This window comes from Pongo pygmaeus, chromosome 1, assembly GCF_028885625.2.
Source record: "Pongo pygmaeus isolate AG05252 chromosome 1, NHGRI_mPonPyg2-v2.0_pri, whole genome shotgun sequence".
Lineage (NCBI taxonomy): Eukaryota > Metazoa > Chordata > Mammalia > Primates > Hominidae > Pongo > Pongo pygmaeus.
The window spans coordinates 97046940-97063112 of record NC_072373.2 but is presented as its reverse complement, the minus strand read 5'-3'; positions in this window follow the sequence as shown (position 1 = coordinate 97063112).

Here is a 16173-nt window from a genome sequence, read left to right as displayed (position 1 = left end):
TTTTTAATGATCACCATTCTAATTGGCGTGAGATGGTATCTAATTGTAGTTTTGATTTGCATTTCTCTAATGACCAGTGATGATGAGGATTTTTTCATGTGTCTGTTGGCTGCATAAATGTCTTCTTTTGAGAAGTGTCTGTTCATATCCTTTGTCCACTTTATGATGGCGTTGTTTGTTTTTTTCTTGTAAATTTGTTTAAGTTCTTTGTAGATTCTGGATATTAGCCCTTTGTCAGATGGATAGATTGTAAAATTTTTCTCCCATTCTGTAGGTTGCCTGTTCACTCTGCTGATAGTTTATTTTGCTGTGCAGAAGCTCTTTAGTTTAATTAGATCCCATTTGTCGATTTTGGCTTTTGTTGCCATTGCTTTTGGTATTTTAGTCATGAAGTATTTGCCCATGCCTATGTCCTGAATGGTATTGCCTGAGTTTTCTTCTAGGGTTTTTATGGTTTTAGGTCTTACATTTAAGTCTTTAATCCATCTTGATTTAATTTTTGTAGAAGGTGTAAGGAAGGGATCCAGTTTCAGCTTTCTGTATGGCTAGCCAGTTCTCCCAGCACCATTTATTAAATAGGGAATCCTTTCCCCATTTCTTGTTTTTGTCAGGTTTGTCAAAGATCAGATACTTGTAGATGTGTGGTGTTATTTCTGAGGCTCTGTTCTGTTCCATTGATCTATACCTCTGTTTTGGTACCAGCACCATGCTGTTTTGGTTACTGTAGCCTTGTAGTATAGTTTGAAGTCAGGTAGCGTGTTGCCTCCAGCTTTGTTCATTTTGCTTAGGATTGTCTTGGCTATGCAGGCTCTTTTTTGGTTCCATATGAACTTTAAAGTAGTTTTTTCCAATTCTGTGAAGAAAGTCAGTGGTAGCTTGATAGCATTGAATCTATAAATTACTTTGGGCAGTGTGGCCATTTTCATGATATTGATTCCTTCTATCCATGAGCATGGAATATTCTTCCATTTGTTTGTGTCCTCCTTTATTTCATTGAGCAGTGGTTTGTAGTTCTCGTTGAAGAGGTCCTTCACATACCTTATAAGTTGGATTCCTAGGTATTTTATTCCCTTTGTAGCAATAGTGAATGGGAGTTCACTCATGATTTGGCACTCTGTTTGTCTGTTATTGGTGTATAGGAATGCTTGTGATTTTTTCACATTGATTTTGTATCCTGAGACTTTGCTGAAGTTGCTTATCAGCTTAAGGAGATTTTGGGCTGACACAGTGGGGTTTTCTAAATGTACAATCATGTCATCTGCAAACAGGGACAATTTGACTTCCTGTTTTCCTAATTGAATACCCTTTATTTCTTTCTCTTGCGTGATTGCCCTGGCTAGAACTTCTAATACTATGTAGAATAGGAGTGGTGAGAGAGGGCATCCTTGTCTTCTGCCAGTTTTCAAAGGGAATGCTTCCAGCTTTTGCCCATTCAGTATGATATTGGCTGTGGGTTTGTCATTAACAGCTCTTATTATTTTGAGATACGTTCCATCAGTACCTAGTTTATTGAGAGTTTTTAGCATGAAGCGCTGTTGAATTTTGTCCAAGGCCTTTTCTGCATCTATTGAGATAATCATGTGGTTTTTGTCATTAGTTCTGTTTATGTGATGGATTACATTTATTGATTTGCATATGTTGAACCAGCCTTGCATCCCAGGGATGAAGCTGACTTCATTGTGGTGGATAAGCTTTTTGATTTGCTGCTGGATTCTGTTTGCCAGTATTTTATTGAGGATTTTCGCATTGATGTTCATCAAGGACATTGGCCTAAAATTCTCTTTTTTGTTGTGTCTCTGCCAGGCTTTGGTGTCAGGATGATGCTGGCCTCATAGAATGAGTTATGGAGGATTCCCTCTTTTTCTATTGATTGGAAAAGTTTCAGAAGGAATGGTACCAGCTCCTCTTTGTACCTCTAGTAGAATTTGGCTGTGAATCTGTCTGGTCCTGGACTTTTTTTGGTTGGTAGGCTATTAATTATTGCCTCAATTTCAGAACCTGTTATTGGTCTATTCAGAGATTCAATTTTTTCCTGGTTTAGTCTTGGGAGGGTGTATGTGTCCAGGAATTCATCCATTTCTTCTAGATTTTCTAATTTATTTGCGTAGAGGTGTTTGTAGTATTCTCTGATGGTAGTTTGTATTTCTGTGGGATCAGTGGTGATATCCCCTTTATTATTTTTTAGTGCACCTATTTGATTCTTCTTTCTTTTCTTCTTTGTCTTGCTATCAGTCTATCAATTTTGTTGATCTTTTCAAAAAAACCAGCTCCTGGATTCATTGATTTTTTGAAGGGTTTTTGGTGTCTTTATCTCCTTCAGTTCTGCTCTGATCTTAGTTATTCTTGTCTTCTGCTAGCTTTTAAATGTGTTTGCTCTTGCTTCTCTAGTTCTTTTAATTGTGATGTTAGGGTGTTGATTTTAGATCTTTCCTGCTTTCTCTTCTGGGCATTTAGTGCTATAAATTTCCCTCTACACACTGCTTTAAATGTGTCCCAGACATTCTGGTACATTGTGTCTTTGTTCTCATTGGTTTCAAAGAACATCTTTATTTCTGCCTTCATTTCATTGTTGACCCAGTAGTCATTCAGGAGCAAGTTGTTCGGTTTCCATGTAGTTGTGCGGTTTTGAGTGAGTTTCTTAATCCTGAGTTCTAGTTTGATTGCACTGTGGTCAGAGAGACAGTTTGTTGTGATTTCTGTTCTTTTACATTTGCTGAGGAGTGTTTTACTTCCAATTATGTGGTCAATTTTAGAATAAGTGCATTGTGATGCTGAGAAGAATGTATATTTTGTTGCAACATTTGGGGTGGAGAGTTCTGTAGATGTCTATTAGGTCCACTTGGTGCAGAGCTGAGTTCAATTCCTGGATATCCTTGTTAATTTTCTGTCTCAATGATCTGTCTAATATTGACAGTGGGCTGTTAAAGTCTCCCATTATTATTGTGTGGGAGTCTCAGTCTCTTTGTAGGTCTCTAAGGACTTGTTTTATGAATCTGGGTGCTCCTGTATTGGGTGCACAGATATTTAGTATAGTTAGCTCTTCTTGTTGAGTTGATCCCTTTACCATTATGTAATGGCCTTCTTTGTCTCTTTTGATCTTTGTTCATTTAAAGTCTGTTTTATCAGAGACTAGGATTGCAACCCCTACTTTTTTTTTTTTTTTTTTTTTTTTTTTTTTTTTTTTTGCTTTCCATTTGCTTAGTAGATCTTCTTCCATCCCTTTATTTTGAGCCTATGTCTGTCTTTGCATGTCAGATGGTTCTCCTGAATACAGCACATTGATGGGTCTTGACTCTTTATCCAATTTTCTAGTCTGTGTCTTTTAATTGGGGCATTTAGGCCATTTACATTTAAGGTTAATATTGTTATGTGTGAATTTGATCCTGTCATTATGATGTTAGCTTGTTGTTTTGCACGTTAGTTGATGCAGTTTCTTCATAACGTCAATGGTCTTTACAATTTGGCATGTTTTTGCCATGGCTGGTACCAGTTGTTCCTTTCCATGTTTAGTGCTTCCTTCAGGAGCTCTTGTAAGGCAGGCTTGGTGGTGACAAAATCAGTCAGTATTTGCTTGTCTGTAAAGGATTTTATTTCTCCTTCATTTATGAAGTTTAGTTTGGTTGGATATGAAATTCTGGGTTGAAAATTCTTTTCTTTAAGAATGTTGAATATTGGCCCCCACTCTCTTCTGACTTGTAGAGTTTCTGCCAAGAGATCCACTGTTAGTCTGATGGGCTTCCCTTTGTGGGACCTTTCTCTCTGGCTGCCCTTAACATTTTTTTCTTCATTTCAGCCTTGGTGAATCTGACGATTATGTGTCTTGGGGTTGCTCTTCTAGAGGAATATCTTTGTGGCATTCTCTGTATTTCCTGAATTTGAATGTTGGCCTACCTTGTTATGTTGGGGAAGTTCTCTTGGATAATATCCTGAAGAGTGTTTTCTAACTTGGTTCCATTCTCCCTGTCACTTTCAGGTACACCAATCAAACGTAGATTTGGTCTTTTCACATAGTCCCATATTCCTTGGAGGCTTTGTTCATTTCTTTCCACTCTTTTTTCTCTAATCTTGTCTTCTTACTTTATTTCATTAATTTGATCTTCAATCACTGATATCCTTTCTTCCCTTGATCAAATCAGCTATTGAAGCTTGCGTATGATTCATGAAGTTCTCATGCTGTGTTTTTCAGCTCCATCAGGTCATTTATGTTCTTCTCTACACTGGTTATTCTAGTTAGCCATTCCTCTAACCTTTTTTCAAGGTTTTCAGTTTGCTTGTGATGGGTTAGAACATGCTTCTTTAGCTCGGAGAAGTTCGTTATTACCCACCTTCTGAAGCCTACTTCTGTCAACTCATCAAACTCATTCTCCATCCAGTTTTGTTCCCTTGCTGGTGAGGAGTTGTGGTCCTTTGGAGAAGAAATGTTCTGATTTTTGGAATTTTCAGCCTTTCTGCTCTGGTTTCTCCCCATCTTTGTGGTTTTATCTACCTTTGGTCTTTGATGTTGGTGACCTACAGATGGGGTTTTGGTGTGGATGTCTTTTTTGTTGATGTTGATGCTATTCCTTTCTGTTTGTTAGTCTTCCTTCTAACAGTCAGGCCCCTCAGCTGCAGGTCTGTTGGAGTTTGCTGGAGGTCCACTCCAGACCCTGATTGCCTGAGCATCACCAGCAGAGGCTGCAGAACAGCAAATATTGCTTCCTGATCCTTCCTCTGGAAGCTTCATCCCAGAGGGGCACCGACCAGATGCCAGCCAGAGCTCTCCTGTATGAGGTGTCTCTCAGTCCCTACTGGGAGGTGTCTCCCAGTCAGGCTACACAGGGGTCAGGGACCCACTTAAGGAGGCAGTCTGTCCGTTATCAGAGCACAAATGCCATGCTGGGAGAACCACTGCTCTCTTCAGAGCTGTCAGGCAGGGACGTTTAAGTCTGGAGAAGCTGTGCCCACAGCTGCCCCTTTCCCCAGGTGCTCTGTCCCAGGGAGATGAGGGTTTTATCTATAAGTCCCTGGCTGGGGCTGCTGCCTTTTGTTCAGATATGCACTGCCCACAGAGGTGGAATCTAGAGAGGCAGTCAGCCTTGCTGAGCTGCAGTGGGCTCTGACCAGTTCAAGCTTCCCGGCAGCTTTATTTACACTATGAGCATAAAACCGCCTACTCAAGCCTCAGCAATGGTGGATGCCCTTCCCCCCGCCAAGCTCCAGCATTCCAGGTCAATTTCAGACTGCTGCTCTAGCAGCAAGAATTTCAAGCCAATGGATCTTAGCTTGCTGGGCTCCATGGGCGTGGGACCCACCGAGCCAGGCACCAGAGGAAATCTCCTGGTCTGCCAGTTGCAGAGACCATGGCAAAAGTGCAGTATTTGGGCAGGAGTGTACCGTTACTCCTGGTACAGTCTCTCACAGCTTCCCTTGGCTGGAAAAGGGAAATTCCCTGACTCCTTGCACTTCCCGGGTGAGGTGATGCCCCGCCCTGCTTCAGCTCACCCTCCGTGGACTGCACCCACTGTCCAACCAGTCTTGATGAGATGAACCAATAAACCAGGTACCTCAGTTGGAAATGCAGAAATCACCTGTCTTCTGCGTCAATCTCACTGGGAGCTACAGACCGAAGCTGTTCCTATTCGGCCATCTTGGAAGAGCACTCTCTTGGCATACTCAATATGTTTAGTTGCCTTACTTTCTTTTCTTTCTTTTTTCTTTTTTTGTTGGGATAGGGTCTTGCTTTGTCACCCAGGCTGGAGTGAAGTGGTGCAATCTTGGCTCACTGCACCCTTGACCTCCCAGGCTTGTGTGCACCCACCTCAGCTTCCCAAATAGCTGAGATTCCAGGTGCACCACTACACCTGGCTAATTTTTGTATTTTTGTAGAGATGGGGTTTCATCATATTGCCCAGGCTGGTCTTGAACTCCTGAGCTCAAGCAATCCACCTGCCTTGGCCTCCCAGAGTGCTGGGATTATAGGTGTGAGCCACTGTGCCTAACCTAGTTGTCTTACTTCCTGAAGAGAAATGATCCTGCTTGAAAGAGTAACCTGTCATGTTGTGAGAAGGCCTATGAAGGGGGCCCCAGAGTGGATCTGAGAGAGGCCTCTGGGAGCTAAGAATGATTCCAGGCCAGCATCTAACAAGAAAACAGGGGCCTCAGTCACACAGCCATAAGGAAATGAATGATGCCAACAAACTGAATGAGCTTGGGAAGAGATTTTTCCCCAGTCAAGCCTCCAGATGAGAATGCAGCCCTTCAGACCTTAACTTAGCCCTGTAAGGACTTTAGCAGAGGACCTACATAAGTCGTGCCCAGATTTCTGACCCATGGAAACTATGAAATAATAAATGTTGTTGTTTTAAGCTGCTAAGTTTGTGGCCATTTGTTATGCAGCAATAGAAAACAAACACAGTATCTAAGATAATCAGGTAGTCTCCTGGCCCTATAGGAGCATGTCAACAGCTTAGAATGGAATCTTTGATGTATCTTTCTCATAACCATACAAAGACACAAGAAGAATATCTTAAAATCCTACACCTTTAGCAAAATAAGCAGATGAAAAAAATCCAATTTTAGTTACAAAGGATGAATATGTTTCGGAGATCTGTAGTACCACAAGGTGATCATATTTAATACTAATATATTGCATACTTGAAAATTGCTGAGAGTAGATCTTATATCTTCTCACCACAAAAAAAAAACAAGTATGCGTGGTGATGGATATGTTAATTAGCTTGATTTAACCATTTCACAATGTATACATGTACCAAAACATCATGTAGTATGCTGTAAATATATATAATTTAAGAAGACAAAAATGGCCACAAACTTCTGGGTATGTGAAAGTAAGTGTGGAGAAGGTAGAGGGCAAGTCAAGAAACTAATACTAGAAGCCATAACAATGAATGGTGAGGTAGTGGAATTGTCAGTGCTATGAGGAAACGTGGAGATGGAAAAAGAGATCATTATAATCTGGAATCCACAGCACATATTCATTACCAGAATGTGAGGGACCACCTAGAGGGGCACTGCTCTGGACAGTTCTAAGAATGAAAAGGGTATTGCATGAAAACTGGTGGAGATCAACAGAAATGACTGGGAGTGCAAGGAAAACAAAGGTAGTATCAAAATATATCCAATAAACTACCAATTGAGTGCAACAGATGGAGGAGCCAGTGAGCTGAGAAACAGGAGAAGCTACATTAATTTTCTCCCACCTCCAAACACAACTGCCACAGGATACTCCTGTAGCAACTGGACCAGAAAAAAACCAACTCATTCAAATATGAATAATAAAAAGGCAAACTGTCACATCCAAACAAAGCCTCCATTTAAATATATGGCATAAGATCATATTTTATTAACAAAAAACTCATCATTAAAAAAGGTTCCAATAGGCAGAGGAGAAACATATTTCAACATAATTTTCCTAATTGTCCACCTATAAAAAAATTCACAAAACAGAAGTAAAAGACCTCAAAGAAGAATTTAAGCCCTCGCCCTCTCCCTCTCACTCTCCCTCTCCCTCTCCCCTTTCTTCGGTCTCCCTCTCCCTCTCCCCTTTCTTCGGTCTCCCTCTCCTTCTTTTTTCGGTCTCCCTCTGTTGCCGAAGCTGGACTGTGCTGCCGTGATCTTGGCTCGCTGCAACCGCCCTGCCTCGGGCTCCTGTGACTCTCCTGCGACCCTCCTGCCTCGGCCTGCCGGGTGCCTGGGATTGCAGGCGTGCGCCGCCATGCCTGAATGGTTTTTGTATTTTTGGTGGAGACGGGGTTTCGGCATGTTGACCGGGCTGGTCTCCAGCTCCCGGCTTCGAGTGGTCTGCCTGCCTTGGCCTCCCGAGTTGCTGGGATTGCAGACGGAGTCTCGCTCACTCAATGCTCAAAGGTGCTCAGGCCGGAGTGCAGTGGCGTGATCTCGGCTGGCTACAACCTCCACCTACCAGCCCCCTGCCTTGGCCTCTTAAAGTGCTAAGATTACAGCCTCTGCCCCCGCCGCCATCCCGTATAGGAAGTGAGGAATGTCTCTGCCCGGCCGCCCATCGTCTGGGATGTGAGGAGCGCCTCTGCCCGGCTGCCCCGTCTGGGAAGTGAGGAGCGCCTCTGCCCAGTCGCCCAACGTCTGGGAAGTGAGGAGTGCCTCTGCCTGGCCGCCCTGTCTGGGAAGTGAGGAGCACCTCTGCCCGGCCGCCCCGTCTGGGAAGTGAGGAGCTCCTCTGCCCGGCCGCCCCATCTGGGAGGTGAGAAGTGCCTCTGCCCAGCTGCCACCCCGTCTGGGAGGAAGTGAGGAGCACCTCTGCCCGGCTGCCCCGTCTGGGAGATGAGGAGCACCTCTGCCTGGCCGCCCCATCTGGGAGGTGAGGAGCGCCTCTGCCTGGCCGCCACCCCGTCTGGGAGGAAGTGAGGAGCGCCTCTGCCCAGCTGCCCCATCTGGGTAGTGAGGAGCGCCTCTGCCCGGCCACCACCCCATATGGGAAGTGAGGAGCGCCTCTGCCTGGCCACCCCGTCTGGGAGGTGAGGAGCACCTCTGCCCAGCCGCCCCACCTGGGAGGTAAGGAGTGCCTCTGCCCGGCCACCACCCCGTCTGGGAGGAAGTGAGGAGCACCTCTGCCCGGCTGCCCCGTCTGGGAGATGAAGAGCATCTCTGCCCGGCCGCCCCATCTGGGAGGTGAGGAGCGCCTCTGCCTGGCCGCCACCCCGTCTGGGAGGAAGTGAGGAGCGCCTCTGCCTGGCTGCCCCATCTGGAAAGTGAGGAGTGCCTCTGCCTGGCTGCCACCCCGTATGGGAAGTGAGGAGCACCTCTGCCTGACCACCCCGTCTGGGAGGTGAGGAGCGCCTCTGCCCGGCCGCCCCATCTGGGAGGTGAGGAGTGCCTTTGCCCAGCCGCCACCCCCTCTGGGAGGAAGTGAGGAGCACCTCTGCCCGGCCACCCCATCTGGGAAGTGAGGAGTGCCTCTGCCTGGCCGCCATCCCGTCTGGGAGGAAGCGAGGAGCGCCTCTGCCTGGCTGCCCCATTTGGGAAGTGAGGAGCGCCTCTGCCCAGCCTCCACATCATCTGGGAAGTGAGGAGCGCCTCTGCCTGACCACTCCGTCTGGGAGGTGAGGAGCGCCTCTGCCCGGCCGCCACGTCTGGGAAGTGAGGAGCGCCTCTGCCCGGCCGCCCCCTCTGGGAAGTAAGGAGCACCTCTGCCCGGCCGCCCCGTCTGGGAGGTGAAGAGCGCCTCTGCCTGGCTGCCACCCCGTCTGGGAGGAAGTGAGGAGTGCCTCTGCCCGGCTGCCCCATCTGGGAAGTGAGGAGCGCCTCTGCCCTGTGGCCCCGTCTGGGAAGTGAGGAGTGCCTCTGCCTGGCCGCCCTGTCTGGGAGGTGAGGAGTGCCTCTGCCCGCTGCCCTGTCTGGGAGGTGTACCCAACAGCTCTGAAGAGACAGCGACCATAGGGAGCGGGCCATGAGGACGATGGCGGTTTTGTTGAAAAGAAGGGGGGGAAGTGTGGGGAAAGGAAGGAGAGATCAGGTTGTTGCTGTGTCTGTGTAGAAAGAGGTGGGCATAGGAGACTCCATTTTGTTCTGACTAGGAGAAATTCTTCTGCCTTGGGATGCTGTTGATCTATGGCCTTTCCCCCAGCCCCGTGCTCTCTGAAACATGTGCTGTGTCAACTCAAGGTTAAATGGATTAAGGGCGGTGCAAGATGTGCTTTGTTAAACAGATGCTTGAAGGCAGCATGCTCTTTAAGAGTCATCACCACTCCCTAATCTCAAGTACCCAGGGGCACAAACACTGCAGAAGGCCGCAGGGACCTCTGCCTAGGAAAACCAGAGACCTTTGTTCATGTGTTTATCTCCTGACCTTCTCTCCACTATTATCCTATGACCCTGCCATATCCCCCTCTCCGAGAAACACCCAAGAATGATCAATAAATACTTCATAAATAAAAAAAAATAAAAATAAAAATAATAAAAAGAAAAAAAAAGAATTTAACTAGGCAATAGGAGGATGTGAAAGAGAAGTGACATAGTCATCTCAGGAATTAAGACTAAAATACAAGGAGTACAAAGGGGAGCATGTGCCCCAGAAAACACATGTCAGGGGTCTAGAGAAAAGCAATTTTAAAAGTCCAAAGAAACTAAAATTTTTTAAAAAGACAGAGATAAAAAAGAATGAGAGAGGGTTTGTACACAATATGATGTACTTATTATCTCAGAACTGTACACTTAATACTTAAGATGGTAAACTGTATGTGTATTTCACCACAATAAAAAATTGGAGGAAAAAAGAATTAAAGCAAAAGTGATCAATGTAGAAGACAGGCAAAGGAGATCCAACATACATATAATTCATGTACCAAAAGAAGAAAACCATGTAAAAGAGTAAATACTTTAAACAATAATTCAAGAAAAAATGTTTTGAAATCAAAGATACAACTCTACATATTGAAAGACCACACTTTTACCTGTGAGAATTAACTTGCAATAGTAATTGCTAAACCATGCTATGGACTTAAAATATGAAGAAATAAACTTTTTAGTCAGTCATGTGAAGAGACCAAGCCATTTATAAGAGAAAAAATTAGATTGCCATCAGGCTTCTCAACAACAACATTCACAGGCAGATTGTGAAGAAGAACCTGCAAGACACTCATCAAAGAAAAGATAGCATGAGCCAAGGATTTTATGTCCACCCAATCTGTCCTTCAAAGTATAAAGGCTACAGATAAAAACTGTTTTGAATATGTAGTAACTAGGTAAATCTTTTTGCTCCATGAGCCCTGCTATGGTTTTAATGTGTTCCCCAGAATCTATGTGTTGGAAATGTAATTCCCAATGTGATAATTCTGAAAGGTAGGGCCTAATGAGGGGCGTTTAAGTCATGAGGGCTCATGCCTATCTGCCTTCCACTATATGAGGATGTAACAAAAAGGCCTTCACCAGATGCTTGTGCCGTAGTCTCAGACTTCCCAGCCTCCAGAACAGTAAGCCAATAAATTCCTGTTTATTATAAATTACCCAGAGTCAGGTATACTGTTATAGCAGCACAAAATGGACTAAGGCAAGCTCTTTATTAGAGAATAATCTTTATCCAGTCAACAGGTTATTGGAGAAATTTCAGCTAAAAAAACTAAAAACTTGTGGTGAGCATCAAATGTGTTTAACTGTAGAACTAGGGCTAAAACAAGTCTGAAGGACACAAAAGTAGATCCAACAAGTGAATGGGCATCTTTAATAAATATTATTGAAACAAGTAGACAGTCGTATGGAAAGAGATAAATTTTTTATCCATACCATACACAACACAAAAATAAACTCTAAATGAATCAAAAAATACATACAAAAATTAAAACATTGAATTACTTGAGAAAACATGAATTAATTTTATTATAACATGGGAGTGGTAGGCCTTTCTAAATATGACTCAGAAATCATAAAAGATGATAAATTGGCTACTTAAAGTAAAAAACTCTTGCATACTCCAAAAACTAAAAATGTATCATAAGCAAAGGCAAAAAGCAGATAACAAGCCTGGGAAAAATATTTGCAATTAGTTTCACAAAAAAAAGCTAATTTATCTAATGTATATATTTTTGCATGAAAGCACTTAGAAGCAGAAGACCAACAATCAAATAGAAAAATGGGCAAAGGACAAGAAGTAAGGATGGAAAGAGAGATACAAATCTCCCTTAAACACATGAAAAGATACTCAAGGTCACTTATAAGAGAATGTATATTAAAATTTCATGTAAATGCCATTTTTAACCAATCAAATTGGTTAGACTTACTTCTATGAATCTCACCTCTTTATAAATTCCAGATCTTTAAAATATTCTGTATATGATATTTTTGTCATCTGTGCTTTGCAGATGCTTTCTCTAACTTGGCGGCTTACCTTTGCACTTTCTTAATAGTGTCATTTGATGAACAGTAGTTATTAATTTTAACGTAATCCAACTTATAATCTTTTCTTTTAGGGTTAATGTTTTTTCCATCATTTTTAAGAAGTCTTTTCTTATGCAATAAAAAATGAAGATGGATATATTATCTTCTACATCGCTTATGTTTAGCCTATTGTATGCAGATCTACAATTCACCTGGAATTGATATTTGTGCATCGTGTGAAGGATAAGTTTTATTTTTTCTGTAGGAAAATCCAATTATTCTAGCAGCATTTGTTGTAAAGGCAATTCCACAAATATTCACTCCCCTCTCCTCCTAATAGTAACAAAGTGTCATCCCAGCCAACATGGTGAAACCGTCTCTACTAAAAATACAAAAATTAGCTGGACATGGTGGTACACACCAGTAGTCCCAGCTACTCAGGAAGCTGAGGCAGGAGAATCACTTGAACCTGGGAGGAGGAGGTTGCAGTGAGCCGAGATCACACCACTGCACTCCACCCTGGGCAACAGAGTGAGACTTTGTCTTCAAAAAAAAAAAAAAGAAGAAGAAGAAGAAAAGTGTACTTTTCTGTCTTAGTAGTATTGATCTGGCCATGTGACTTGCTTTGGCCAATAAGTAGATCATAGAAGTGAGGTGCAAAAGCTTGAAATTTACATGTGCAGTTGGGCCCCAGAATAAATATGCATGGAGGTGATCTGTGTCTAGTCTGGAGCAAGAAGCCAAACCCAGACAGAGCCACAGCTTGAAGCAAAGCCTGTCAGTCAACTCTAAATCAACTCATTCACACTTGATTCTCAGTGTGAGAATAAATGCTTATTGTTGTATTCTGCTAAGTTTTGAGGTGATTTGTGAGGCAACATTATTGTGGCAAGTGCTACATTGGGGAACCAATATATTATTTTAAAGAATCAAGCTTTTGTTTGGGGTGTGTGTGTGTGTGTGTGTGTGTGTGTGTGTACATATTGTTTTTTATTTTTTCTGTATAAACTCTATCTCATGGTATTCAAATGGTTGGTAAAGGGAAGTTTCCCTTTATAAAAGTATTCCAGCTAATAAATGAAGCTGGAATGATTGAATTATAATATCAGCACCTTATCATCCCTAATAAATTTCTGAACATAATTATCAGTGGCTGCTAACATCAAAAAGAAGAGCTAAACAGGCCATCAGGCATTATGTGACTTCTGATGGAAGAATCTAACCCCATCATTAAGTATTCTTGCCCTCAAAAAAATTGAACCAAAGAACTCTAGATCTACTTACAGGAAATTTCAGAGCAGAGAGATGTCTTAAAATGTACCATGGATACAAAATTGCAAAATCTATGCTGTGGAAAACTATAGCAAACCAAACTAGTTTCTTCAACAAATAAATAGCAAGGAAAAAAAGAGATGCTAGGAGCCTACAGCTTAGAGGAATTATAAAAGACATATCAAACACAATGTATGGGCTGGGTGCAGTGGCTCACATCTGTAATCCCAGAACTTTGGGAGTCTGGAGTGGGTGGATCACATAGGCCAGGAGTTCAAGACCAGCCTGACCAAAATGGTGAAACCCTGTCTCTACTAAAAACACAAAAATTAGCCAGGAGTGGTGGCGGGCACCTGTAATCCCAGCCATTCAGGAGGCTGAGGGCTTAGAATCGCTTGAACCCTGGAGGTAGAGATTGCAGTGAGCCAAGACCACACCACTGCACTCCAGCCTGGGTGACAGAGTGAGATTCTGTCTCAAAAAAAATAAAAAATAAAAAATAAATTTAAAAAACCACAATGTATGGACCTTATTTGGATGCCAATTCTAACAAACAGGAAAAAAGCAAGACAAATTTGTGCACAGACTCAGCATTTTATGATATTGAGAAATTATTATTGATTGTTGATTCTTTTAGGCATGATAATGATATTGACTATTTCTTACTGTCATTTTATTTCAGCAACATATAATGAAATATTTATAGGTGACATTGTATGATACATATGAATTTCTTTTGAGGAAATGTGTAGGGAGTATGGTTTAAATGTAATTAGCCATGAATTAATCATTTAAGCTAGATTTTGGGTACATATGAGTTAAATATATTAGTCTCTATAGGTTTGTATAAATTTAAAATATTCCATAAGGGGGTATTTTTATTATGCTGCCTCATCATACAACAAGTTGGAGAGTGTTCCTCTTTTCCTACTATAAAAAGGTTGTTTAAAATGGTTGTTATTTCTAACTTCTTCTCTTGTAGAATTCATTAGTGAAGATACCTCAGACTAACTTTTTTAATTGTTGTTTTGTTTTGTTTTGTTGTCGTAAGAAGGTATTAATTACAGATGCCATTTCTTTAACGTTTAGGACAAGTTAGGTTTTCTATTTCTTCTCGTGTCAAATTTGGTGATGTGCACCTTTTTAGGAATTTTTCTATTTAATGTCAGTTTGCAAATGTATTGAATACTGCTTTTCATACTATCTTCTTACTATGTCTTCAATGATCTTCAGTAATGTTCCTTGCTTAATTTCTGATATTAGTTATATATGTTTCTCCTCCACCCCCTCTTTCTCAGTTAAACTCATCAGAATTTTACCAATTAATCCTTTTTAAGATTAATTTTAGAGATCAGGACGGGTTCCAAGATGGCTGAATAGGAACAGCTCCAGTTTACAGCTCCCGGCATGAGTGATGCAGAAGACAGGTGATTTCTGCATTTCCAACTGAGGTACTGGGTTCATCTCACTGGGGCTTGTCAGACAGTGGGTGCAGCCCACGGAGTGTGAGCCAAAGCAGGGCGGGGAATCGCCTCACTTGGGAAGCGCAAGGGGTCACAGAATTCCCTTTTCTAGCCAAGGGAAGCCATGACAGACAGTACCTGGAAAATTGGGACACTCCTACCCTAATACTGCACTTTTCCAACGGTCTTAGCAAACGGCACACCAGGAGATTCTATACCGCACCTGGTTCAGAGGGTCCCACGCCCACAGAGCCTCACTCACTGCTAGCACAGTCTGAGATGGAACTGCAAGGCAGCAGTGAGGCTGGGGGAGGGGCGTCCACCATTGCTGAAGCTTGAGTAGGTAAACAGTTCACAGATCTTTCATCAGTTGGGAGCTGTGTGTGTGACGTTAACAGTCATTAATGCCTAGATTTTTTATTAGGGCTTGCAAGGTGATGATATTCCATTTCTACCATTACTTTTTCATGTATTTATTAGAGTACATCTATTAGGAGAAGTTCTCTACTATTTGGTTATTCAATTGTATTCTTTGTACAGGAAAGGAAGAATAGGTACATTTCTCTTTCCCTTTTTTTACAAGTTTTAAAGTAAAAAAGTAGATTCAGTGGATGTCCTAGCAGTGACAATTCGGGGTTTTTTTGGTATTATTATGAATGTGTTGATTTAAACTTAACAAGTTCAGACCCATTGCAGTTATTGTTGCTATTGATGCTAATATTGTCATTAGCCATTAGACATTGGAATTTTCCCATTAGACAGTAGAAATTTCCCAAGTCCTTTCTACGCAATATGAGAAATATTTAATAGCTTCATTGCTATCTGATATGATAAAATGTTTTAACTTATGTGTTTCCCATCCCAGACCTGAAATCAGCCATTTCTCTAAGAACTGTTGATTTTTTTTACTGGGAAATGGTATTTTAAGATCACAACTTAGGTGCTACAGATACTTATTGCTACCATATTGATCAGGTTTCTGGGCCCTTTCAGTGAGCAAAGGTAAAATTATTTAAGATGAAATACCTCATATGTCCATAAATGAGTTCACCCTATTGTTTTTTTAATTCACATCCAGGGACACAGTGTATCACTTAACCTCTACTGTGTTAATCTATATCTCCTTTTCCCACACTGAGAATCCTACTTTCAAAAACACTGGGGATGATGGAATTAGAATATCACATAATTACTCATTTGTTTGATTCAACATCTCATGCTAAACTTTCTTCTAATAACAGTATTAATATTAGAACTATAATATGATTACTAAAATGATTTTAAAAACTAACTTGCAGATGCTCTCCTTATTCTCTCCCCACTTTTTTACAGTTCTACCTTATACTACATTGTCAGAGTTCTTAACCATTACATACAATACTATTTTTCTAGTAACTTTCATTTGGTCTTAATTCTACAAGTAAATATATATTAAATGCTTACCACCAGTCATAATGCCAGTGTCTCTAAAGTTATTTTGGTCATTTTTAAAGACATTCTCCTGTAGATTCTTACAAAGAGTCTCATGGGAATAGTATTCACAGAGTTCTTCCGTGTTCATGAGAGTTTATCTGTGACCTTTGTACATAAA